Source organism: Lepus europaeus, chromosome X (assembly GCF_033115175.1).
Source record: "Lepus europaeus isolate LE1 chromosome X, mLepTim1.pri, whole genome shotgun sequence".
In the NCBI taxonomy this organism is placed as follows: Eukaryota; Metazoa; Chordata; class Mammalia; order Lagomorpha; family Leporidae; genus Lepus; species Lepus europaeus.
Window position 1 is genome coordinate 23,845,698 of NC_084850.1, and position 24,500 is coordinate 23,870,197.

The 24,500-nt window shown below is 43.3% G+C and overlaps 1 protein-coding gene across 5 annotated transcripts in view; it reads left to right on the forward strand.

The window, feature by feature from the left end:
* Positions 1 to 440: 440 nt before the first annotated feature.
* Positions 441 to 24,500, forward strand: part of MBNL3 (muscleblind like splicing regulator 3) — a 119,963-nt gene continuing 95,903 nt past the window's right edge. For all 5 annotated transcript variants that reach the window (XM_062183413.1, XM_062183415.1, XM_062183412.1 and 2 more), the window contains exons 1-2: positions 441 to 567; positions 1,328 to 1,529. The gene's annotated coding sequence lies outside the window, so the exon portion shown is untranslated. The remainder of the gene's footprint in view (positions 568 to 1,327; positions 1,530 to 24,500) is intronic.

A 24,500-nucleotide genomic window follows, 5' to 3' on the forward strand; every position in this document is an offset into this window, starting at 1 on the left:
TAAGGTCGCTTTTGGAATTACCTATTTCGCCTCACCGGTTTCTGAACGCTACTGCATTTCTCATTGGCACTTCAGTTCCTGCAGCTCCAGAAACTTTGCTGCCGCCCCCTCCCCCTTCGGGGATGTGTGCATGTTCCGTTTGTTTTCGCTTTTGCAAAACCTGAGCGTTATGATCTGCCTCCCACCACCACCACCACCACCACCACCCCTTCTTAATGAGACTACAAAGGGCATGGGCGGCGGGGGGCTGGGCCGCCGGGTTTGGGGGAGAAGCGCCACACCCCCCTGAGAATAAAGCCCGCGCACTGCGCTCTCGGAGAATCACGCACGAATGCACGAATCACACAAAGAATATATTTCGCGACGAAACAGCGCCCTGCAGGAAGAAAGTGCCCGCACGGGGAGCGCGATCCGGAGCGCGACTTTTTGGCGCTCTTTGGGAGCAGCGAGAAGGGAGGCTGAGGACAGAGAGTCCCGGGGTGGGCACGGGAGCTGGGGCAGCAAGCGTCCGCATTCCCGCGCCTTCCGCAGCGGCGAGCCGGGACGGGGAGCCGCGCGCCGAGCCAGGTGAGAGTGGTGGCAGCGGCTCTGCTGGGCGCGCCGCGCTACCTGGCCGTGCAGGGCGGGGTCGGGCGGCCAAGGGCGGCTGCCAGCGCGAGGCTGCACAGCCTGGCAGAGTTTCGCGGGAGTTGCCGTTTTGGCGCCCAAAGCCCCCTGGCCAGCGCCGAACGCTGGGCGCGCCCCGTGTGTGGGTCGCGGGTCACGCAGAGCCGCAGCCCCGGTGCCCGGGCCCACTCGGGCCGGGGTCAGGGGGCTCTCCGCGAGAACATCTGGTAGAGGGCACGGGCCAGGGCGCAGGGCACGCCTTTGGCCAGGGCCGGGCGGAGTTTGGGCCGGGGTTGCCATGGCAGCCGCTAGCCCGGGCAGGAGCCCCACGCCCGCCCGGCCGCCGCGAGGGAGCTGGGGCGCTACGAGGTGTGCTCCAAACGGACTGAACCAAGAGGATGGGAGACGGGGGGAGGGCCGCTCCGGGGTCCCCATCGCCTTCCGCAGCCCGCCGCGCTGTCCTGGGATAGGGCTCCTCTGGAGTCGAGAAAACAAAATATCCTTTCCTGCCGGCTTCAAAGGAGGCTTGCAAAAGCCCTGGGACGCGTGGGAAGAGGGGAGCGGAGGGACTGTCGCCTCCGTCCCGGAGTCCGCGTGTACATGTCTCTGGACTTGACATTTTATACCCCACAGCGGCCGACTTGGAGCCGGGTTGCCCGTCCCAGCCCTGAAGTTATGTAGGTGGGGCGGGCTTTAATTTGCTTATATCTAATGATTTCAGGAACCTCGCTTTAAAATGGCGGCATTCACTATGCACCACTGCTGAAGGCTCTCCCGGCACCGGCACCGGGGCCACCTCGCGCAGCGCTGCTTTTGCTTCTGCCGCTAACAGATGGCATTTGCCACTGTCGCTGCTTCTGCCCCTACCGCTGCCACTGAGAGCAAGGGCCCCTTAGCGTCTGGGTTTGCACTAGCTGCATAAGGTAAGGCTGGAGCTGGGTTGGGATTTGGGACAGCAGCTGCCTTTCTAGGGAAATACAATGTCTTGGAAACTTTCTTAGGTTTTTGCTTTGGTTTGGTTTTTTGTTTTGTTTTTTTTTTTTTTTTACAAAATGACAACTCAAAGAGAAATGAATCCCAAACTTTGCTGAGATTTTAGAGCTTTGATTTTCTTTTTTCGTCTTTCTCCTCCTCCTCTTCCTCCTCCTCTTCTTTTTCTCCTTCACTTTCTTCTCTTCTTCCTTCCCTCTTTCCTTCACTTCCTCCCTCTTTTATCCCTTCCTCCACCCCCTACTTTTTTGTAATTGAAAAGAACCTCTTGCATGGCATATCACCCACAAATGCCTGTAACAGTTTATTTCCCCATTTTCATGCGCTACCATGAGTAATGCCACAGCTTCCTTGCAGAACCCTGTGTCTTCGCACTGTGAATCAATACTTTTGGGCAGCTAGTGTTTAGCACTATTGGTACAAAGAACATCAGAGTACATTTTTAAGACACTTAAAAACATGACTTGACTTTTTAAATAGCCAAACAAAAAATTTTTATGGTAAGAAAAAGAAATTAAGCCAGGGATCTCATGGAAATTGACATTTAGGTTACTAATTTGTGTGGTTTTATAATTACTGTAGTTTGACCTATTGTGTATTGCTCTGAGCACTGTCTACTGATGGGTACCAATAGATACAATGGATGAATTAATTGGGGCTGTGAAGTTATGTGTTTTAGAGGACTGCTTTTCTCCTAGTTCTTATTGACGTGATGTTTGTAAATTGGGCTAGGATCTCCAAATTCTCTCCATACACTTGTATAGGGTTCATGGGAAAGCATCAATTAAAACCAAGCTATTGCAACATTGAATTTTAAAGAGCTCAGTAATTTTTTTACTATGCTGGCTCCATAGTCTAATCAATAAGTATTTGGGTGATTATCGATACAGTGGTTGGAAAATTGATTGTTGATATAGGTGTATAAATGGCTGGATATCCATGCTTAATACAAATCATCCAAGTTTGGGGTTTTATTTCCTCTGTGATGGAAAGCATATTAACGCTGAGGTTTACCAGAGACCTCAGATTTGTCTTGAATGTTTTCACATCATTTCTTTTGCCAATGCAAATCTAGTCCTTGTTGTTTCAACTCCTTTAAAAGTAATTTCTTTGCATGACTTTGAGAGGATGCTTTCATATTTAGCCAAACTTCTCTGAGCACAGACTAAATGAGCCCAGCTGATGTTATCCTATCTTTTCCCACTTGTTACTTCTTCCAAAACACTAGAAGCTTCTTGGTTGACAGATACTCAGCTACTGAATCCAGCAAGTGACTGGAAAGGGGAGAGAGAGATTGGTATGTGTTTTAGAGTTCTCTCCTGGCTCTTCTGAAGTTGCTATTTGTAAATCGTGCTCAGATCTCCACAGGCTCTCTGGAGGCATGTATAGAGTTCATGGAAAAGCATCCATTAAAACAAAGCTATTGCAAGATTTGATTTTTTTAAAGCACAGGGCAGTTTTCCTGCCCAGGTGCTATAGTCTACCTAGAAACAAAGAACTGAACTGCTCACAGTGGAATTTATAGGTGTAATACATTTCACATCAGTTTTCCAGACTGTTGTTGAGAGAATCTTTTGAGGCAATTCACTGTTTCACATCTGAAGAGTTCCTACAGGTAGAGTAGTAGGTACTTGCTTTTTTTGCAGTGGGCAGATGACAAAAAACAACTTCTCTCCTGTTTAGGGATTACCTGCTTAGATCACACGGTTCGGTAAGCTTTGCTTCAGGACGTGCTGTCTTGTTACTGCAAGACTTCGGACCAGAGGCATCCTTTTGTTTTTCCAAGAGAAAATACTAATATTAGGGCCAAAATAGACAAGCTAAACTGGTGTCATAGACATTAGGAGGAACCTTGGCCACTGGACGTTCTGCCGCCTCCTATAGTGATGAGATCCGAGGCTGTGTTGGAAAACCTATGTGAAGGAGCTTGTTTAGGAAAAAAAAAATATTCTGGGAAAGAATCAATATCATGCTAATTAAAGGTGGTGACTGCATTCTGTGCTCTTCTTTGCTGATTTAAGTACTCACAATGACTCCTGGGACTTCTGCAAACTATCTTTCTCTCTCAAGTGTCCACTGCACACATTTTACAACATCTGCTTTGTAAGGAAGCTAAAGCCTATGATTATGAGCTGGTTACTAAAGTAGCTTTGGTATTCCCTTGCACGCACTCCACCTAAATAATACTTTGCACAAAGTAGGTGCTTAGTAAATGCTGAACTAAAAAGGAAATTGGATAATTTTTAGACTCACAAAGGAACAAATTTTGTTTACAGCTTTTAATTTGCACCAAAGATATTTGTGTGAATTTGCAAGAACCCAAACATTTAAAGTCGATTAGAATGTACATGTTCCTAATTGCCTGCATTCTATTGGCCTCAAATGGGTTCTCTCTGTAATTCTAGACACTTGCATAAGTCATCCTTTTGACCAGTAGGTGTATTACTGGCTGTCCAGCTACACAATATGAAAAAGTAATCACAGCGGCTTGGGAATAAAACAGATTTTGTCTTTCTAGTGACTGTGCAGTATTGCACATGCTCGAATAGTGATAGTCTCATGGCTGATGTGCACATGTTGACAATATAGTTTGAAGTACAATTTTTTTTTTGTTCTTCACCCAGTTGTCTTTTTTGTGAGGGGGGAAGGGAAGGAAGGAATGGAGTGAGAAACCTCAAAGTGATGATTTTCATTCATAAAATTTTACACTTATCCTGTTTATAGCACAATAAATTCAGGAAGGGAGCAGAATTCTTCTGTTTCAAATAAATAACGTTGTCTGATAGAATTACAAACAGGGATTGGGGCATACATAGTAGACAGGAATAAGTTACAGTACATGTTTGACAAGTCATTCGATCCTGTAATTAAAGTTAGATAATGGGTGCTGCCATGTTAAAGCTATCAAGTGTCTGAAAGAACATGCAGGCTGCACGCACCTTCACTTTATCCAGATTCCTCTGCGCTGCTGAGTTCTCCTATGCCACTTTCTCCTAGGTTAAACAGATGCATTTCCCCCCTTATAAATGTATACAATGTCAAGAAAACAGAAATCAGGAGTTTCATTTCTTTGTGGGCTTTTGTCCCTCTTCCTGGGTGTGATATGGCTCTCACTTAATGAATGGGAGGAAATGTGAGCCTCAGATAAGGTGAAGTGGATATTTACCCTCTAACAGAATAAACTGTGTCTGAGAGCAAGTAGTTTAATTGTCAACTAACTAGCCAACCAGCAAACATAAATTATGACCAAAAAGAAAGCAATTAGATCTCCATTAATGTGGGCTTTTAGATCTTCCGGAAAACAGATGGCTTCGTGGAATCCTACTCTTCCTGCCTAGTTATATGTTGTGTCAAGATAGCCCAATGACAATGCTGGGAAGGCAGCTTTGTGAATCAGGATAAATAAGGTATCAATTACCTTATCAGGTGTTAATGACATCCACATGACCTAAAAGGGATCTGAAAAAATTATAAATCTATCATTTAGTTCTACTTGGTATTAAGTTGAGTGACAATGTTTTTAAAAGATTGGTGGGGAAAATAACACATTCTGGAAAGTGGAACCTTATCATTTTTATTTGAGAAATAAAGGTACTCCCAAATTGTCTGGGCACACAAACACAAAAGCACACGCGTGCACAAATCAGTGGTCAGTTTAGAGCAACTTATACAGCCAGGCATTGATACCTTAATGGAAGACTGTGGAAAAACACCTGTTTTTTTTTTTTCCTATACTATTCCTCTGATACTAAGAATGAAGGAAAAAATGTTCGCAGTAAAGTATAATAAATATTTAACATAAGTGATGTCTCTCTGAGGCTCAGGACAAGAGCCGGAGCACTGAATGTTCAACTCCAGGCAGTTACATATCAGAAAAAGATATGGCATTGCTCAGTCTTCAGGCGGAAGCGAGAGTGAAAGGAGACCTGATTTAAATGTGTGTGTGTGTCTGTGTGTGTGTGTTATGTACTATGTGGAATGTATATGTTCTCTCTTTGTATGTGCTTTCCAAGAAGCCCCGGTGTAGTGATTTCAGAACTATTTGTAACAGCCATGAAAACAATATGTTAAGGGGGAAAGGAGCCCAGTTAGAAATTTAGGGCTCAATTAGTCATGCTTGTTAAAATATTATGTCCACTCTCAAGTCCTTCATGCATCAACATTCAGTTGGCCGATAAGTAGGAGGAGTGATTTGTTTCTGATTTTAGGCAGGCATTTGCTTTATGCCCATACAGTGAATGGACTTGAAGGGCCCAGAAAGAAAGGCCCTCCAATTGAGCAAAGCCAGTCTGGACAGAAATGCATGGGGTTGGCACTAGAAACTGCGGAGAGGCCGTTTGATGTCCTAAGACTGCGGGACCATCCTAGAAAATGATAGTTTGCTGGATCTTGTTTTCCATTTTTGTGCCACTGAGATGGGATTAAAATTGTCCACATCTGATTCTTTGAATCCTGAGCTTCTTGGCATTGCCTGCAACTGAGGCCTCGAGTTGGGGAAGATGCTTCAGGCCCATTCAACTTTCCTTGAATGTACCATTAAACTCTTATCAGGTAGATTATTGGGTCTTTTATCTCATATTTCCAATGCCTGGTACATGGCAGTTTCTCCTTAAGTTTGTTAAATGAGAGAAAAGATGAGTCTTTCTAGCGACTTTTTGGCATTTTATGAACCCACTTCTTGTGATTTCAAGTAGCATCATTTCTGTTTCTTTATTGACAAAAGGTATCAACAGCAAGGAAAAAAAAAGACAAGAAAAAGAAAACCTGAACACTAGACTGAGTGTCCTGCTAGAAGTCGCAGTAACAAGTGTAACAAGTCCAGGGAGGAGCAAGCAACAGCAGCTCTTTGGGCTGACACCTTGGGGATTAGCCTGAACAGCCAACTAGTATTTTTCTGCCACCTGGCATTGCATTTAGTAGACCTCCCGCAGCACAGAGCAGGGCTATCGGTCTTCAGCAGAAAGTTGCAGAGGATCAGGGCTTTCTGTTTCACCCGATGACACAGGAACAAAATAAGAAATCCTGCCACTCGGATGCCTCCTGTCGTGTGCAGTTCAGAAAGCGATGAAGTCACAGATGAAACCCAAAACAGGACACCGGGGGCTGTCTCATTTTCAGTGAGACACTGATTGCCCATTTAGAGGTTGGATTTGCATAGGTTTTTATTTCCCAAGATACAGGTATGAATAGCTCCTCTTTTGACTGCATCCAGAAAGCAAAGTCCACACAGCAGACGAGACAAGAGCTGCCATTTCACATCCACCACAATCCCCTTTTGTGCACAGAGTTGCATCCGTCTTTAGGTAGAGCTCTTACAGTTCTCCTTACCTCCCAGTATGAAGAAACCCAACAAGAGGGTGTCTAGGGGAGTGTGGTGGGAGGGGTGGCCTGCCAGATTGCCAGTATGGGCCGCAGAGCCAAAGAACCAGAGGGCTTACGTTACACCTTTTGTTTTGGAGTTTTCAACCTCCACGAGGGAAAACAAACAAACAAAAAAGCGAAACAAAAGCACCGTGTGTTGTTTTAGCTTGGCCATTTATCTCATAGTGTAACGCTTGAGTTATTTGCTTCACACATGGAGAAAATGAGATTGTCACGTAATGGTAAGGTGGCTGCTTTGTTAAGATCGGATTTATGGACTGGATGGAGGTTTTTCCGAGTTCTGTTTAAGATATGCAGAGACACATCCAGCAAGACCCGTGTACAGTGGTGGGGATCTCTTTTCACCTCAGTACCCAGGTGAAGAGTTTTGAGTTTGTGCTCTGGAAAGCAGGCATTCAATAATGGCTCGATTGTGGCTACTGTTTTGTTAAATGGTGCGTTAGTGTTTTTCCGAATTCTTGTTGTCTATGATCTCTGATGACCCCAAAGATGGCAACATTTCTTTGCAGAAGTGATTTTCAGGAAAAAAGTAAGCTTCCAGCATCTTTCCCCAAGTTATTGGAAAGAATTGAATAGAAACCTTATTAGCTCACCCACAAGTATGAAGTGAAGCGCAGTATACACTATAGAGTCATGTTGTCTTATGTCTAAAGGTTTCAAAATACAGAAAATCCTGGGGAAGGAAGTGGGCTTCTAAGATCCTATGTAACTGGATCTGTTTCATGAATGTCTATGGTGGTGGCCTACACTGCAGATAGAGGCTGTGCCAATAAGGCCACAAGGCAGGGTTGGGGCTGGACTCAGATTGACAGCTTCCCCTGGGAGATCCTTTTCTGAGAAGGAGCTTGAATTTTGTCACTTTTGACAGAGTCACTAGCTGCCCCTCTACCATGTATTAATCCTCGTTGTTTTGCTGGGGAATTTACATGGATCTACTGAGAGAGTCAATGTAGCAATAATACTGGGGCAAAAGGCTTTACTTCCTTGCTGCAGTGCCCTCTCCAAAGCTCCTTTTGTGATTAGGATGTAGACAGGTTGGAGAACTGGCCTAGAGCTTGGCTTTCACAGTGCCGGAGAAAGATAAGAATACCCTTGTGTGTTAAGCGTGTGGTGATAATGATGAGCATGCTAGAATCTAACATGTGACCTGATTAGAGAGTACTCACACATGCATACACTTTGAACTTGTAAAAGTCATCTTGTAGGATGATGATGATGGTGAGAGATTGATAGAGAGAGCTGCCGTCTAACAAGCTAGTTCTCTGGACTATTGTAGTCTGCTGTTCCATCACTCACTAAGCAGGTGCATGAAAATTGTGGTTCTGAACACCGATCCTAACTTACCAGGAAACAAGTAGGCCAGTTAATATCAGATTCTGTATACTTTGACTTCATGTGGTCTGCTCTCCCTGCATTCACTAAAATGCAGTAGTTCAAGTGAATGGAAGTGTGATTTGTACTAAGCGATTGGGGTGGGGGGACAGATACATTATTCACTTGTAAACTTAAATCACATAATAACTTTCCTTATTGCCTTGTGTTGACCCCCAAAGAAATATCTGTAGTATTTGTAGCCATCTAAAAAGCACAGTTCACACAGAGGCATTCAGAAATAGTGACAAGCAGTGACGGGAAATGTTGGTTGCACTGGTGTCCTTCATAACTTAGTGAGTCCACAGCTGGCTAAGTTTCTTTTCACTTCCTGTTAGGGGGCTCTTTGGGTCAAAAGTAGCTGTGTTTTCCATATAGAGGGTTTTTTTTTTTTTATTCTCTAAGACTACAATAAACCTGTCACTGGGCTACATGTTTTGTATATTTTATGGACTGTATCATATGGTTTGAGTTTAATTTTGGAGGCAATGCTTTTATAATCAAGATTTTCCCCCGACGCGTGCAGTTTGGGGTCTGGGATTGCATGGGTTCTCAAAAGTTTATGGCTTTCTTTGCACAATAGTGATTGCTGAGGAGGGCGTTTTCTGCCTGCGAATGACTAGTCGGAAGGACCAACAGTCCCAATCCAGGGAGAGAGGACCATTCATTAAATGTCACGACGGGACCAGGCTGCTTTTCTCATATAGTGCTGGGGAGAAAGTGAAACCACATTGTGCCCTTTGAAGAGCCCATAGCAGCATGGGCAGAGCTAGATATGGGTGTGTGGCCTTGTGGTGTGGAAAATGAACCCAGCTTCTTTTCCTGATAGGAACAAGCTAAGGTTGCCAAACTGGAGCTGAGCTGAGAGGCTATTTCCTTAGGATGGTGGCCCAGTGGAGAGAGGCCAATACAAAGATGAGGGCTTTGAACTTGCCCTTAACTGCCTGAAAATTCTCAAGTTGTTCCAGCTACTTTAAAAACCTGTAAGATCACATGATTGAGTTTCCTCATTGGTTGAATAAATGATCATTACTAAAGTGGACAAAAACTTGGAAAGGAGTGGAAAGAATGATTTCTCTTCAAAGTCAGTTTAGCAGGATACAGATATTTTATTTTCATCTCCAAATCTAACGCAGGTAAATGATATACATGAAGAGAGCCTTGCCTTTTGTGGAATTACCCTTGAGGGCTATAATATTAACCATTTAACCCACCACATTGCCAGGAAACAGTTTTGTCCCCAGTGTAAGTCTTGCCTGCTATAAAACAGCTGAGGTGTGAAGAGTTTGGCATTGATTTAGAGCAGAAACAGAGTAAGACTCAGGTTGGCTTCACATCCAGGAACCCCTGACTTCCTTGCCTGTCCTTTACGCTCTTGCTTTCCTAAGCCTTCAATTTGCCAACATGTTCAACGCTTATAAAACAGATCAACATCTGTTCTGAGTTCTTGTCATAGGCACTTCCACATGAAGGAGATTGTGTGATACTCTTCAGCTCCTGCCATTCCAGAACTTGGTATGGTGCTTTCCCTTGAACATTTCATTTCTTTCATGTCTTCCAAACTTGGTGGGGCATGGCAAAGGCGAGCTGGACCTCTAAAAGCGAGGCAATCATTGAAGGCTAAACACCTGGTTTTCTTCATGGGCTTGAATAAACTGTCACATGCAGAACAAACCAAATATTACGTTTCATTTTTGAGTCTGGGCAATGTCATTATATACTTTTTAAAATATTCAGTAATTCACAGATTGCTCGTCATTACTAGTTCACAAAAGTGAGGAGTTTTCTGAAGTCTGAAATACTCTACAAGTAAACGATATACCCATTACTGTTGTTATGATTAGTTTTTGCTTCAGGCAGATTTCTAAACAAAAAGGGGACTGATGGACTAAAATGCGTATGTATTGAAATGTGGGATTTTATTTTTTGAACACTGCTGACTTTGAATGTTAAGATACACTAAAATTTTGCTACTTCATATTAAAGGATAGTATCCTGATTTATAAAATGTGTTGGACTAAGAACAAGTAAGATTTTTCCAAGTTAGGAATCTTATTGGCCTCAATATTAATACTCGTTTCTAATTAGCAACACAACTGAATTTAAATAACCATCCGAAAAACTTTAGAAGTAGATTGTTCTAAGAGGTTAAATACTGGGTCTGGCACTGTGGCATAGTTTGTTAAGCCTCTGCCTTCAGTGCCAGCATCCCATATGGGCGCCAGTTTGAGTCCTGGCTGCTCCACTTCTGATCCAGCTCCCTGCTAATGTACCTGAGAAAGCAGCAGAAGATGGCACAAGTGGTTGGGCCCTTGCATTTACGTGGGAGACCCAGATGAAGCTCTTGACTCCTGGCTTTGGCCTGGCCTAACCCTGGCCTGTTATGGCCATTGAGAGAGTGAACCAGCAGATGGAAGATCTCTCTCTCCCTCTCTGTCTGTAACTGCGCCTTTAAAATAAATAAATAAATCTTAAAAAATAAAAAGAAAAACAGGAGCAACAGGGCTGAGGTGCGTGGGGTGGAGGGGGTTGGCCCACTTCCATCCTCTGGTTCACTCCCCAAATGGCCACAACAGCCAGGGCTGAGCCAGACCAAAGCCAGGAGCCAGGAGTTTCATCTGGGTCTCCCATATGGGTACAGGGGCCCAACGACTTGGGCCGTTTTCCACTGCTTTCTCAGGCACATTAGTAGGAAACTGGATCAGCAAAGTTTTGTTTATAAGGTAATGTGTGCATTTCAAGCTAGTTCAGGTTCGTGAAATAGTAGCATCAAAATTAATGAAGATTTATTCTAATATATATGGAGCCAACAGCATTACCTTGTGGTATCATAAAAGATTTTATTCTATTGTTACAGTCTTCAAGTGGTAGGCAACAACTCATTAGTGCATAATGCAATTTATTTAGTAGGTTGCCACTACATTTCTTTTAAATGAAATTGCATAAAACAGTAAGAAAATATTAGGATGTGTCATGACGTAAGGTTATATATGAGCAAAATGTCTTCAAAAAGTTCATGGGAAATGTGTATTATGGAAAACTATGCATGGATTTTAAAAATATTTTGCACCAAAATGAACTTGTCCTTTAAATCTATTTTCCATGAATGGGTTCTTTGTGAAGTACCCTTGTGTGACAGATCTTCACTTAAACTTCAGTGAACTATGATGTTAAGGTGAGCACAAGAACTACAGGCTGGGGTAGTGCGTCAACTCCCTCTCCTTAGCCAAGCTGCCTTCATCTGCATCTCAACTCTCATGTTTTAGGTGAAACTGTTTCAAATCCACATATATATGCACTGTGTTAGGGTGTAAAGTGTGTTTCTTATTATTTGTTGCTGTTGGAAAGGTTTTTTTCTTTTAAAGATTTATTTATTTACTTGAAAGAGTTACATAGAGAAGGAGAGGCAGAGAGAGGTCTTCCATCCGCTGGTTCACTTCCCAGATGGCTGCAACTGCTGGAGTTGCACCGAACTGAAGCCAGGAGCCAGGAGCTTCTCCCAGGTCTCCCACATGGGTGCAGGAGGCCAAGCATCTTCCGCTGCTTTGCCAGGCCATAGCAGAGTGCTGGATTGGAAGTGGAGCAGCCGGGACTCGAACTGGCGCCCATATGGGATGCCGGCACTGCAGACAGCGGCTTTACCCGCTACGCCACAGCATCAGCCCCTTTCGGAAAGGCTTAAAAGCCCATGTTTTTAATGGTTGTTGTTTCAAACTGGATCAGAAATGCTTCTCCTCTTTTTTCAAGGGGATGGTAGTCAAGGGATGCTGAGACTGACGTACTGAGTGATGTTGGTTAAGTACGTTGATAGTGTGTGTCTGTTTTTCAAACCGAGAAGTAAGATATTGCTCTGGGTTAGGTATAAGATTTAATCTCTGCAGCCTTTTGGAGTGCTGGAGAGAGAAACTTTCTGTAAGTGTTAGATATTTACCTATGCCATAACTAGAACATGGGAAGAGAAAATAAAATTAACTAGGAACAGAAGACAAATGATTAAAAAGCTCTGGGGATGGCTGAGTATGAGGTGTTTCCAGAAACAAAAGAATTGTCCAGATTTTTAAATTTATTTTTAATTAATTTTTAATTTTAGTTTTTAATATATTCAATATACTTCATAGATACAATTTTAAGACTATAATATGATATAATAATATTCTCTTCCTCCCTCTCCATCTCTCTATCCTTCTTTCTTCTGCTTTTGAGATAACATACTTTTAATTTACATTTTTAAATGTAGGGGAAAAACCAGTTTATTTTAGGTGAGTTAAGTGTAAGCTTAAAGGGTTCACAAAATGGTTTTCATTTTTGAAAAAAGACTTATTTATTTATTTATTTGAAAGAGTTACAGAGAGAGAGGGAGAAAGGGAGAGAGAGAGAGAGAGAGGTCTTCCATCCTCTGGCTCACTCCTCAAAAGATTGCAACAGCCAGAGCTGGGCCAGGCAGATGTTAGGAGCCAGGAGCTTCATCAGGTCTCCCATGTGGGTGCAGGGGCCCAAGCACTTGGACCATCCTCTGGTGCTCTCCCTGGCACATTTAGCAGGATCAGAAGTGGAACAAGCAGCGCCCATGTGGGATGCCAGTGCTGCAGGCAGTGGCTTAACCTGCTGCGCAGCAGCTTAACCCTCTGGGTCACAGCGCCCATCCAGGTTTTCAGTCAAAAGTGGTCATATCAAGAGAGAATATATTTGCAAAAAGAAAAGATGCTGATTCATAAAGAAATATAAATGTATACATTTACCATATTCCAGAAGAACCCTTGTGGGTGGCTATTTTTTTCTACAATGAGAAAGGCACACACTAAAACGAAATTTTAATGTTGACATAAGTGCATTGAAATACCTATGCAGATGCTCACACATATACTGTGTGTCAACAGTGACACACACATGGATACAAATCACTGACACACACGTTGATACAAGTGCAATGACATATCCTCACAGATACTCACACATGGAAAGTCTGTTGAATACACTTAGGATATTAATGTGGATGATAATACAAATAAAGAAGAGCCACCTAGCTTTTCTATTTTTTTTTTTTTTTTTGACAGGCAGAGTGGACAGTGAGAGAGAAAGACAGAGAGAAAGGTCTTCCTTTGCCGTTGGTTCACCCTCCAATCGCCGCCACGGCTGGTGCGCTGCGGCTGGCGCACCACGCTGATCTGATGGCAGGAGCCAGGTGCTTCTCCTGGTCTCCCATGGGGTGCAGGGCCCAAGGACCTGGGCCATCCTCCACTGCACTCCCGGGCCACAGCAGAGAGCTGGCCTGGAAGAGGGGCAACCGGGACAGAATCCGGCGCCCCGACCAGGACTAGAACCTGGTGTGCCGGCGCCGCAAGGCGGAGGATTAGCCTAGTAAGCCGCAGCGCCGGCCAGCTTTTCTATTTTTTGTACCAATGGGAATTGAGCTCAGTTGTACTGAAAAATATTACCTACCTGACCAGTTTTAAGGTTACATACAGAGTATAATCCTTTAGGAGTTTAGAGTCATCCATAGAATTTGGGAAATTTGGGTATATGCCTTTGAATTCAGTAGTTGTTGGAGAGGGGGAGGAAAATATTGTTTTCTGGGGTACTATTACATCTCCAGTAGGAGAAGGGCCTTGTATTCACCCTCTTCTCTTTTTCTCATTTTCTTCACATTGCCATCAAACCCCCTTCTGCTCTGGACATGTTGAAAGCATTTTTGGAGGCCTCTTCTCATGTGCATTCTTCAGAGCCCCAAACAACTGCTGCTTTCTGAACTCCGAAGACTTGAAATGCAATTAGGCTTTTCATAAATATTTAAATGGTAAACTTAAGTTACTGTTCTGAAAATAAAATCTCAGCTCCAATTAGTTAGTAACTAAACTCAGTGATCCTAAATGAGTTTGTAGCTCCCTCTGCAGATATAACACATTTAAAGCTTGACAAGAATAGAAAGAGACTTACACATCTAATGGGTGTGTAATTAGCAATCCATTTATGAAATAAAATGTAAAAACAAAGTAATCACCATAATACAGAGTTATACCATCACTAAAACAAAAGCCAGCCCATTATATATGTCACTCTATTTGTAACAATAAAAACTACAAAATGTTAATAGGTGAAAATGCATGTATTTCCAGATCCTGAGAATTTATTATTTAGTTTGTTAAAGCTGTTTAGAAAATAACACTATGTATGTTTTGAGGTCAGAGGATCCCTTTGCCTGTGGTATCTATTTCACTATAAACAGTATTGACAGAGAAGAATAGAGCAGGTTGAATAAGGTGTGTGTGGTATAAGTATGAGTTATCCAGAATTTTCAGCTGCAGCAAGCACATCGTTGGTTGTGTGTTTCAAGCAAACAAAACTAGTCATTGTTTTGGGGTGTCAGTGTGAGAGAGTGTGCCAATGGAATCCCAGTCTGTCATTCATTTTGCACAGCATTCTTAGTCTGTTAAGGAAATAGAGCATTATTATCTATTGTGCAACACACCTCCCAAATTACATTTAAAACTACAAACAGAACTCAACACCTTTGACAGGTGAGTTTATTTTGTTCATTCTGAATGGAAATTTTCCTCAGGGGATAATGAGATTGTAAGGACAGACTTTCTTCTAGAACAGAAGAGAAGGAGGGGCAGAGACAAAGAGATGCAAGATTTGCTAGTGTTTTGCTTGTGTCTTATGTTACATTCCTCATCTTCGTGGGACTCTCTCTATTGGCCAAAAGAAAGTTATGACTTTGGTATTTCTGTTAGTAGAGTTTTTTCCTAACTGATGCATGAGAAAACCCCTTGGTTTCAAGAATAGAAATCATTAGCACTTTGCCAAAGCCTGTAATGATTGGACAACCAAAGCCTGATCGTCTCAGTTCTGAAACAGGAGCTCTGGTTCTCATGTGGGATAATAATTACAGCTAAACAAACAGCCCTCACCCCCATTAACTGTCTTGAAATGACATGTTTTTTGTAAAGTGAAAAATAAGTTGGGTTTCCTGGTATCCCCATAAAGGGAGTCTCATGAAGCATGCATTCAGACGTCTTAGACTTCATACTTTAAGCTTTCCAGAGTAGGACAGACTAAGAAATAGGGAGCTAGAAAGTCAAATCAACAGCTTTGCTTCTGCGCTATTAAGGGTCTTCTGATTTCTTGGTGTGTATAGCGGTAGAGAGTTTAACCACGTAGTCATGAGAGGCCTGAGACTGCCCTTGACATTTCCCCAGGCCGGCCTGTCCATGTAGGGTGACATTGGCTCTGACAGTACTTGGGCGGCAGGAGAACCAGCATTTACAACTTTCACCTCCAAGCATATATTCTACTTTTAAATCAATCTTCATATCTGTAGGCAGGAGTTTATATACAGGAATAAAAGTTGAACCCCCATTTTCACACCCAATAAAAATGTCCTATAATAGGTGTTTATTCATAGTCAGCTGACATTTATTGAACAATTACTGTGTGCCAGATGACCTGCTAAGTACTTTCATTTTGTTATGACAAGATTTCCTTTAGTTATGAAATACAATTAGTTCCAGCCAGACAAGTACTCTCTTTGGAATCTAATAGATAGGAGGCTAAAAAGTGCATCCTGCAATCTTTGCTCACTTTTTACATACAACATTCACTTCCTCCCTATCACACAATAAATTATTCTTTGTCTACTCATGCTCTCTTTATCATTTGGGGACCATTTCATGACCCATGACCTGTCTCTTCCATCACTGAAGGCATTTATTTCCTTATAAGTCAGGTCAACCCTAATCTCTTAACTACCTTGACTTAACAAAGGGGTGGTTCAGCTATCTGGTGGATGGTGCCTTAGGGAAACAGAGGAAGAGGCTTGAGAGGTAGATGAAGTGCAGGGAGTCAGGAATGTGAAGTGGTACAAGGTAAAATGTCACAGAAGCAAAGGGGAAAGATTTCTTGAAGAAGAGAGAAATTAACAAATGCCACAGGAATTAAGTAAATTGATAGCACTTGTGTGAGAGACGAGCGACTAGAATGCAGTGTGAAAAAATGAAAAGTTGGAAAATGAAAGTGGTAATGATGGTTTTTGGGAAATTTAGTGATGAAGGATGAGAAATGCTGGAACTTCACAAGGGAATTGAATCAAGGGAAGGAAGGATTTTGTTGGTTTTAGGCTCAGAGTGAGTTAGATGTGCTCACTGACTGATGAGGAGGAGGCACAAGTGAATACAAGAAGTGTTTGTCTAGCATGAAATATGTATTGAGCAGCTGGCTACTCTACTTGTCCAACACCTTGTTAATATGTATGGTATCATTTGTGCACTTTTCTTAAGTCATCCATGCAGAACACTGAAACCTACATTTTGGGTATTTATTTTTCTTTCCCTTCAGATACTGAATTAAGCTTGTCATGAAAGAACTGGGATAGGTTTGAACAGCAACAACAAAAACAGACAGTGGAATTCAGCCAAAGTAATGGATCAGATTATTTTTAAGTGGCTTCAGAGAGAAGACTGCTACTGAATTAGTGAACTTGTGACTGACATCTTATTACAGTTCAGGTTCAATGAAAATGATGTAGAGGGTGGGAGAAAGTTCTAAATAATAATGAGAATTTGAGTATCTCTACCAAGTACATGAGTATAGTTTTACTCTATAATTTGCCTTTAGACTGGGATTCAGTGTCTGTCCATCATAAAGTTAAGAAATTTACCATGGGTAGCACCTGCCCTGTATTGTCCCTAGCAAATTCATCCCTTTGTGGACTTTTATATTTCAGTGCATAATTTTTTAAAGACTCATTCATTTATTTGAAAGTAGAGTTACAGAGAGGGGAAAGAAAGAGAGGGATGGAGGAATGGAGGAAGGAAGGAGAGAGAGAGAGAGAGAGGGAGGGAGAGGGAGAGGGAGAGAGATAGAGAGAGAGAGAGAGAGAGATTCTTCCATACACTGGTTCACTCCCCAAATGACCACATCAGCAGATGCTAGACCAGGCTGAAGCTAGGGGCCAGGAGCTTCCTCTGGGTCTCCCAAATGGGTGAAGGGGTCCAAGCACTTGGATCATCTTCCACTGCTTTCCCAGGCGCATTACCAGGGAGCTGCATTGGAAGTAGGGCAGCTGGGTCTCGAACCAGCGCCTAAATGGGATGCAGTTTAACCTGCATAGCACACACCCCTCAATATGTAATTTTTAAAAAAATCCTTAGGTCCAGTTTCAATTTCATTCATTTTAATCATCTACCTCATTTTCTCTTTTGGAAGAATATGTTTTGTTTCTCCTTTTTCAGAAGTTGATGGTTATTGGCAAATTACAGCTTTAAATTCAGCCTTGATTTTAATGTTAAGAGGCTGATTCTGGTCAATGAAAAGTTGCTGCTTTGATGTTCTGCAAATTTCTTTTTTATTTTGAAGACAAAAGTGATGCAGATTTTGTTACTTGTTGAAAATGTTAATCCTGGAAGTCCTTATAGAGCTACTAATTACCTAAAACACATTTCTCAAACTTTTTATTTTGCCAAATTTCAGGGAAAAGTTTCTTAGGTGTAATGCCTGAGAATGATAATTGAAACAAGTGCCACATTCAGAGGATTAAATTGCTTTAAAACTACATTCTCGAGGCCAGCGCTGTGGCACAGCGGGTTAAAGCCCTGGCCTGAAGCACCAGCATCCCATATGGGCACCGGTTCTAGTCCCAGCTGCTCCTCTTCTGATCCAGCTCTCTGCTATGGCCTGGGAAAGCGGTAGAAGATGGCCCAAGTCCTTGGGCCCCTGCACCCGTGTGGGAGACCCGGAAGAAGCTCCTGGCTCTTGGCTTCAGATGGGTGCAGCTCCAGCCGTTGCAGCCATCTGGGGAGTGAACCAGCGGATGGAAGACCTCTCTCTCTCTCTGTCTCTACCTCTCTCTGTAACTCTTTCAAATAAATAAAATAAACCTTTAAAAAAAAACTACATTTTCTCTCACATGTACACACCTATAAAGAATGGATGTGTGAATTCTTTAAAATTTCAGTTTCTGGCCTTTTTTATGGTACATTTCAAGTTCCTGTGCACATGTTATTTGTTGATGAGAATTTAAGAATACTATCACGAAAACGCATGTTTCCCTTCAAGGTCCAAAGAGGCGCAGTCCGACGCGGGCTCCGCGCGCCACAGGCGGCCCCTGGGCTCGGACAGCTGGGCTAGCCGCAGGGAAGGAGGGATGCCGCGGGCTGGCGCAGGGAGGCGCCGGAGGAGGCCGTCCGCCCCACAGCAGGCGGCGGCGGAGGGCTGGGAGCACCGGGCGCGTCCCCTGCCTCAGGACGGGAAAAAAAAAAATACTATCACAGAAATCAGGCCAGCGCTGTGGCTCAACAGGCTAATCCTCCGCCTGCGGCGCTGGCACACCGGGTTCTAGTCCTGGTCGGAGAACACACTAAACAAAATCAAGTCGGAGAACACACTAAACAAAATCAATAGTAACTTAGATTGAGATAACTCTATATTGTTGAATGTATACCTAAAATGACTACAGAAAATGTGCTTTTTTAAAAAAGATTTATTTATTTATTTGAAAGTCAGAATTAGAGAGAGAGAGAAATCCTCTATCCGATGGCTCACACCCCAGTGGCTGTAATGGCCAGTTGTGGGCCAGGCCAGGTCAGGAGCCAGGAGCTTCATCCAGGTCTCCCATGTGAGTACCGGGGCCCAAGCACTTGGGTCATCTTCCACTGCTTTTTCCAGGCCATTAGCAGGGAGCTGGATTGGAAGTGGGTCTGCCAGGATATAAACCAGCGCTCATATGGGATGCTGACATTGCAGGTGGCAGCTTCACCTGCTATGCCACAATGCTGGCCCCAGTAAATTTCCTTTTTATTTCTTATTTATGGTTTCTAGTTTAAATTTCTTTCTTACCAGTTTATACTGGAGAAAATAGATATTTATAATATCCTAAATAAAGAATTTATAAAATGGTTTCACTTTTAAGTTATGGAGACTATCTACTTTATTCAAGTAAAATATTGAGCAGAACCAAACTCTGAAATAACACCATGAATAGGCTTATTAAACCTGTGATCAACAATTTGCAACTGTTTGTTCGATAATTGGTAGGACTTCAAAAGAGGCAAGTCTTTCTCACATCTGGGGAAATTTGGTTTTGTAGGACTTGTGGTCTTTCAGAGGTACTTATTCACTTCTTCGGATCAAATTCTATTCAATTTCTCTTGAATCGGTCTCATCAGATGTTCCTTTTGTCTTAAAAGGAAGCTTGCCTTTGGCCATTTAGCCTCGGTTCCTGGTACAACATCAGTGTTCCTAAATATTCATATTGCTATCCAAACGTCTGTATCTTGTTTTCTTGGTAAGAATTTGATTCTTCCAGTAATTGAATTGAAAAGTAAACCTCATATTTGTAGATCAGTTGGCATAAATGGATAGGAGACTAATTTATCCAACTTCAGTCAACAAGCTACACAACTTCACATGGAAAAGGCAGATCTTCAAAATTCCTGGAGAAAAGTCAGGGATTCCACTTCTGTGTGACTTCTGCAACTGACTTTCTCCAACATATTGACCCTGGCATCTTTCCAAAGCAGATTTTGCCCAAGAAACCACCAGACCTGTATCCTTGGCAAATTTCTTCAGCAATAAAATATATTCAATACTGTGTCTTCGTTTGTAAAGCATATTTATGGCCTATATATTTATTATCTCAAATTGCTCTGAAATTGTTATACACAGAGATATATACAGGAATAGTTTTAACTTGTATGTTAAGCAATATAGTAACTTGGACTCTTTTTCAATTATATCTTCTTATGTAATAACTGAAGTAAAATAAATCAGTTGATCATGCTCACTTACTTGAGCCATCACTATTGCTTCCCAGGGCTAGCAGGCAGGAAGCTGGAGGTGGGAGCTAGAGCTGGGGATCAAACCCAGGTACTCCAATGTGGGATGTGGGTGTTTCTCACCTGCTAGACTAAGCACTAGCTTCCCTGCAGAACACATTTTAAGCTACACATAGTTTTTCCTCTGATATTTGGCTCCTTAGAATTTTTCTATTCTGTTTTCCTTTGTATTCCATTTTTAGCTGCTGCATATTCGTTTGCTTTTCTTGTTCATTTACAGACTTGATTGAGCACATACTTTGGATGAACCATGATTCCAGGTGCTGAGACTACAACTCCAGTTAAACATGCAGAAGAAGTTTAGTATTAAGTGAAGGGACCTAGACTTTTTTCTATAAATTGAGCATCACAAAGCATAAGTATTTTCGTTGCTTTGGATGTCCTTTTTTAGCCTAATCATGTTGTTTCAAAATTGTAGTGTCAGGGCCAGCATTGTGGCACATCGGGTTAATGCCCTGGCCTGAAGTGCTGGCATCCCATATGGGTACTGGTCGGAGACCCAGCTGCTCCACTTCCAATCCAGCTCTCTGCTATGGCCTGGGAAAGCAGTGGAAGATGGCCCAAGTCCTTGGGCCCCTGCACCTGTGTGGGAGACCCGGAAGAAGAGCCTGGCTCCTGGCTTCCAATCGGCACAGCTCCTGCCATTGTGGCCAATTGGGAAGTGAACCAGCGGATGGAAGACCTCTCTCTCTGCCTCTCCTTTTTCTGTGTAACTATGACTTTCAAATAAATAAATAAATCTTTAAAAATAATTGTAGTGTCTTATTATAGCCAAACAGTATTTATCATTTGATGACTAGGTAAGCAAAAGTGGTATATCCACAGAATAGAATATTATAAAGAATAAAAAGCAATGGTGTACTGACACATGCCATAGCATGTATAGGTGAACCTTGAAAACGTGATGCTAAGTGAAAGAGGCCAGACACCAAAGACCGCATACTGTATGGTTCCATTCACATGAATTATCCAGAATAGGAAAACCCATAGAAACACAAAGCAGATTAGTGGTTGGAGGGAGGTAGGGGAGGGATAGTTAGAGGGCATGTGGTTTCTTTGGTGTAGGGGTGATGAGAATGCTATAAAATTGTATGGATGGTTTTAAATATACTGAAAACCAATGAAGTGTACTTTTCAAAGGCTGAATTATATGGCATGAGAATTATAGCTTAATCAAGCTGTTACTAAAAATTGTACCGAGACTGGTTAATATGCCTGAGTTCCGTATCGGGAAATCTGGGTTCTCTGACCTGCTCCAGCTCCTAACTCCAGCTGGATTCCTACTAATGTTCACTTTGGGCGGCAGTGGTGATTGCTTAGTACTTGGGGACCTGCCACCTACGTGGGAGACCTGGGCTGATTCTTTGCTCCTTGCTCCCCCCCAGTCCATCCCCAACCATTGTGGGCCTTTGGGGAATGAACCAGCAGGTGCTTCCCTTCTTCCTCTTCTCCCCCTTCCTCCTCTCTCCTCCTCCCCGTCCCATTAAAATGCCGTACTTACTAAGATATGTTGAAAGTTAGGCTATCTCCATTTTAAGAATTTTAACACTTAAGCAACAGCTAAATTGAGGGGAATTACTTGTGTATTTTTCAAGAAGGGCAATGGATTAGAACCATTTTGGATTCCCACTAATTCTGTGAGCTTTAGAGGGTAAGTTGGTTTCTTTTTCTTTTTTATTAAAGAGATTTATTTATTTATTTGAAAGTCAGAGTTACACAGAGAGAGAAGGAAAGAGAGAGACAGAGAGAGAGGTCTTCCATCCACTGCTTCACTCCCCAGATGGCTGCAATGGCTGGAGCTGCGCCGATCTGAAGCCAGGAGCCAGCAGCTTCCTCCGAGTCTCCCATGCGGGTGCAGGGGCCCAAGGACTTGGACCATCTTCTACTACTTCCTCGGGCCATGGCAGGGAGCTGGATCAGAAGTGGAACAGTTGAGACTTGAACTGGCGCCCACATGGGATGCCAGCACCGCAGATGGCAGCTTTGCCTGCTACGCCACAGCACCGGCCCCATAAGTTGGTTTCTTACCTGAGGACCCACACTTGACCATCTGTGTTCTGCGGAGCACTTTCCTGTTTTGGTCCTCTCATGCATTAGACATTTTGCCATGCTGCCTGACATATGGGCCAAATCTTTGCTTTCCCACCATCCAGCACAATGTCTTCCGTATATAACATGCTCACTATTTCCGTTAGCTTAGGAAGTAGTTGTTGAGAATACGTTATGTTAAGTTAGATGCTGGAGAAGAACACAGTGTAGCTTCAGGGAGCTCATAGGCAGGCAGGCAGCTGAGCAGGAGTCCAACTACAGGGTGATCAGTATTGGGAGGGAGAAGGGCAGACATGTTTGATGAGGATGCTGAAACCATGAGGATAGTTCTGTGCCTGGATTCAGCTCATTCACTTATTTATTATTATTATATATTATATTATTTGGCAGAGTGGACAGTGAGAGAGAGAGAGAGAGACAGAGAGAAAGGTCTTCCTTTTCCATTGGTTCACCCCTCAATGGCCACTGTGGCCGGCGCGCTGCAGCCAGCGCACTGCGCTGATCCGAAGCCAGGAGCCAGGTGCTTCCTCCTGGTCTCCCATGGGGTGCAGGGCCCAAGGACCTGGGCCATCCTCCTCTGCACTCCCAGGCCACAGCAGAGAGCTGGACTGGAAGAGGAGCAACCGGTACAGAATCCGGCGCCCCAACTGGGACTAGAACCTGGGGTGCCGGCGCCGCAGGCGGAGGATTAGCCAAGTGAGCCGCGGCACCGGCCGGGCTCATTCACTGTGAATTGCCCATCCATTTGGGGCATTCTCCTCTACAATTTACAACATCCAATAAAAAGCCTCTTGCTTTTTACTAGGACAGTGAAGTGAAACTGCACTTTTCTAATTGGCTAAATGACCATGTGTTTTGATGTAAAACGTATGAAATTACGTATTCAGTTTGTGAATAGCACTTAACTTGAACTGTTGTTAATATTGCCAGTCATCCCCAAAAATCATATTACATGAGTATCTTAGTAGTATCTGAATAGTCTTTATGACTTTATAATAATTTTTGAAGATTTTTAAAATTCATTTTATTCAAAAGGCAGAGTTACGGAGAGAGTGAGAGACAGAGAGATAAAGAGACAGATCCTCTATCTGCCAATTCACTCCCAAAATGGTAGCAACTGCCAGGGCTGGGACAGGCCGAAGCCAGGAGCCCAGAGCCTCATCCCAGTCTCCCGTGTGGATGCAGGGGCCCAGGGAATCGGGTCGTCTTCCACTGCTTTCCCAGGCACATTAGCAAGGAGTTGGATCAGGAGTGGAGCAGCTGGGTCTTGAACCAGGGTCCATATGGGATGCTGGCGCTGTCTGCAGTGACTCAACCCGGTACGCTACAACATGGGCCCTAGTACTTTAATGCTTTATGGATCAAAATTCGTAGTAATAAGCCTATAAATTTGAAGCTATGTTTGTGCACTTTTGTGTCCACGAGAGGCAGTACAGAGTAGTAATTGACAGCAAGCATTCTGGAACATGACTGAATTTGATTCTGGCTCATCCATTATGTAACCTTGAATCAAGTTGCTTAATCTCTCTGTCTCAGTTTCTTAATCTCTAAAAGGGGACAGTAATTTAACTTCCCTTTCAGGACTGCTATGAGGAATAAATGAATTAATATACGTGACAGTGCTGAGAACAGTGTCTGGCATGTATGAAGCACAATGTGTTTGTCTGCTGTTTCCTATTTGATTCGACTGAAGTTCCATGCTTTATTAGTTTGTTCTTAGTAAGTCATACACCCCCCTAAATGCCATTCAAATTCTTAGAGATTGATGTAAAGATTTCTATATGGAGTGGATATTCTTTGAGTCTCTTTATACTGAAAACCAACTAGGTTCTCTGCTATTTTTATCCAAAAGGAGAGGTGAAGTTTGACACTTCATCCTGTTCCTTTTTATGTGCCCAGAAAGTTTTTTTTTTTTTTTGACAGGCAGAGTGGATAGTGAGAGAGAGAGACAGAGAGAAAGGTCTTCCTTTTGCCATTGGTTCACCTTCCAATGGCCCCTGCAGCCGGCGCATCGTGCTGATCCGAAGCCAGGAGCCAGGTGCTTCTCCTGGTCTCCCATTCGGGTGCAGGGCCCAAAGACTTGGGCCATCCTCCACTGCCTTCCCGGGCCATAGCAGAGAGCTGGCCTGGAAGAGGGGCAACCGGGATAGAATCCGGCGCCCCAACTGGGACTAGAACCCGGTGTGCCGGCGCCGCAAGGCGGAGGATTAGCCTGTTAAGGCACGGCGCCGGCATGCCCAGAAAGTTTTATAGCAGGTCACGTCCCTATCTTCT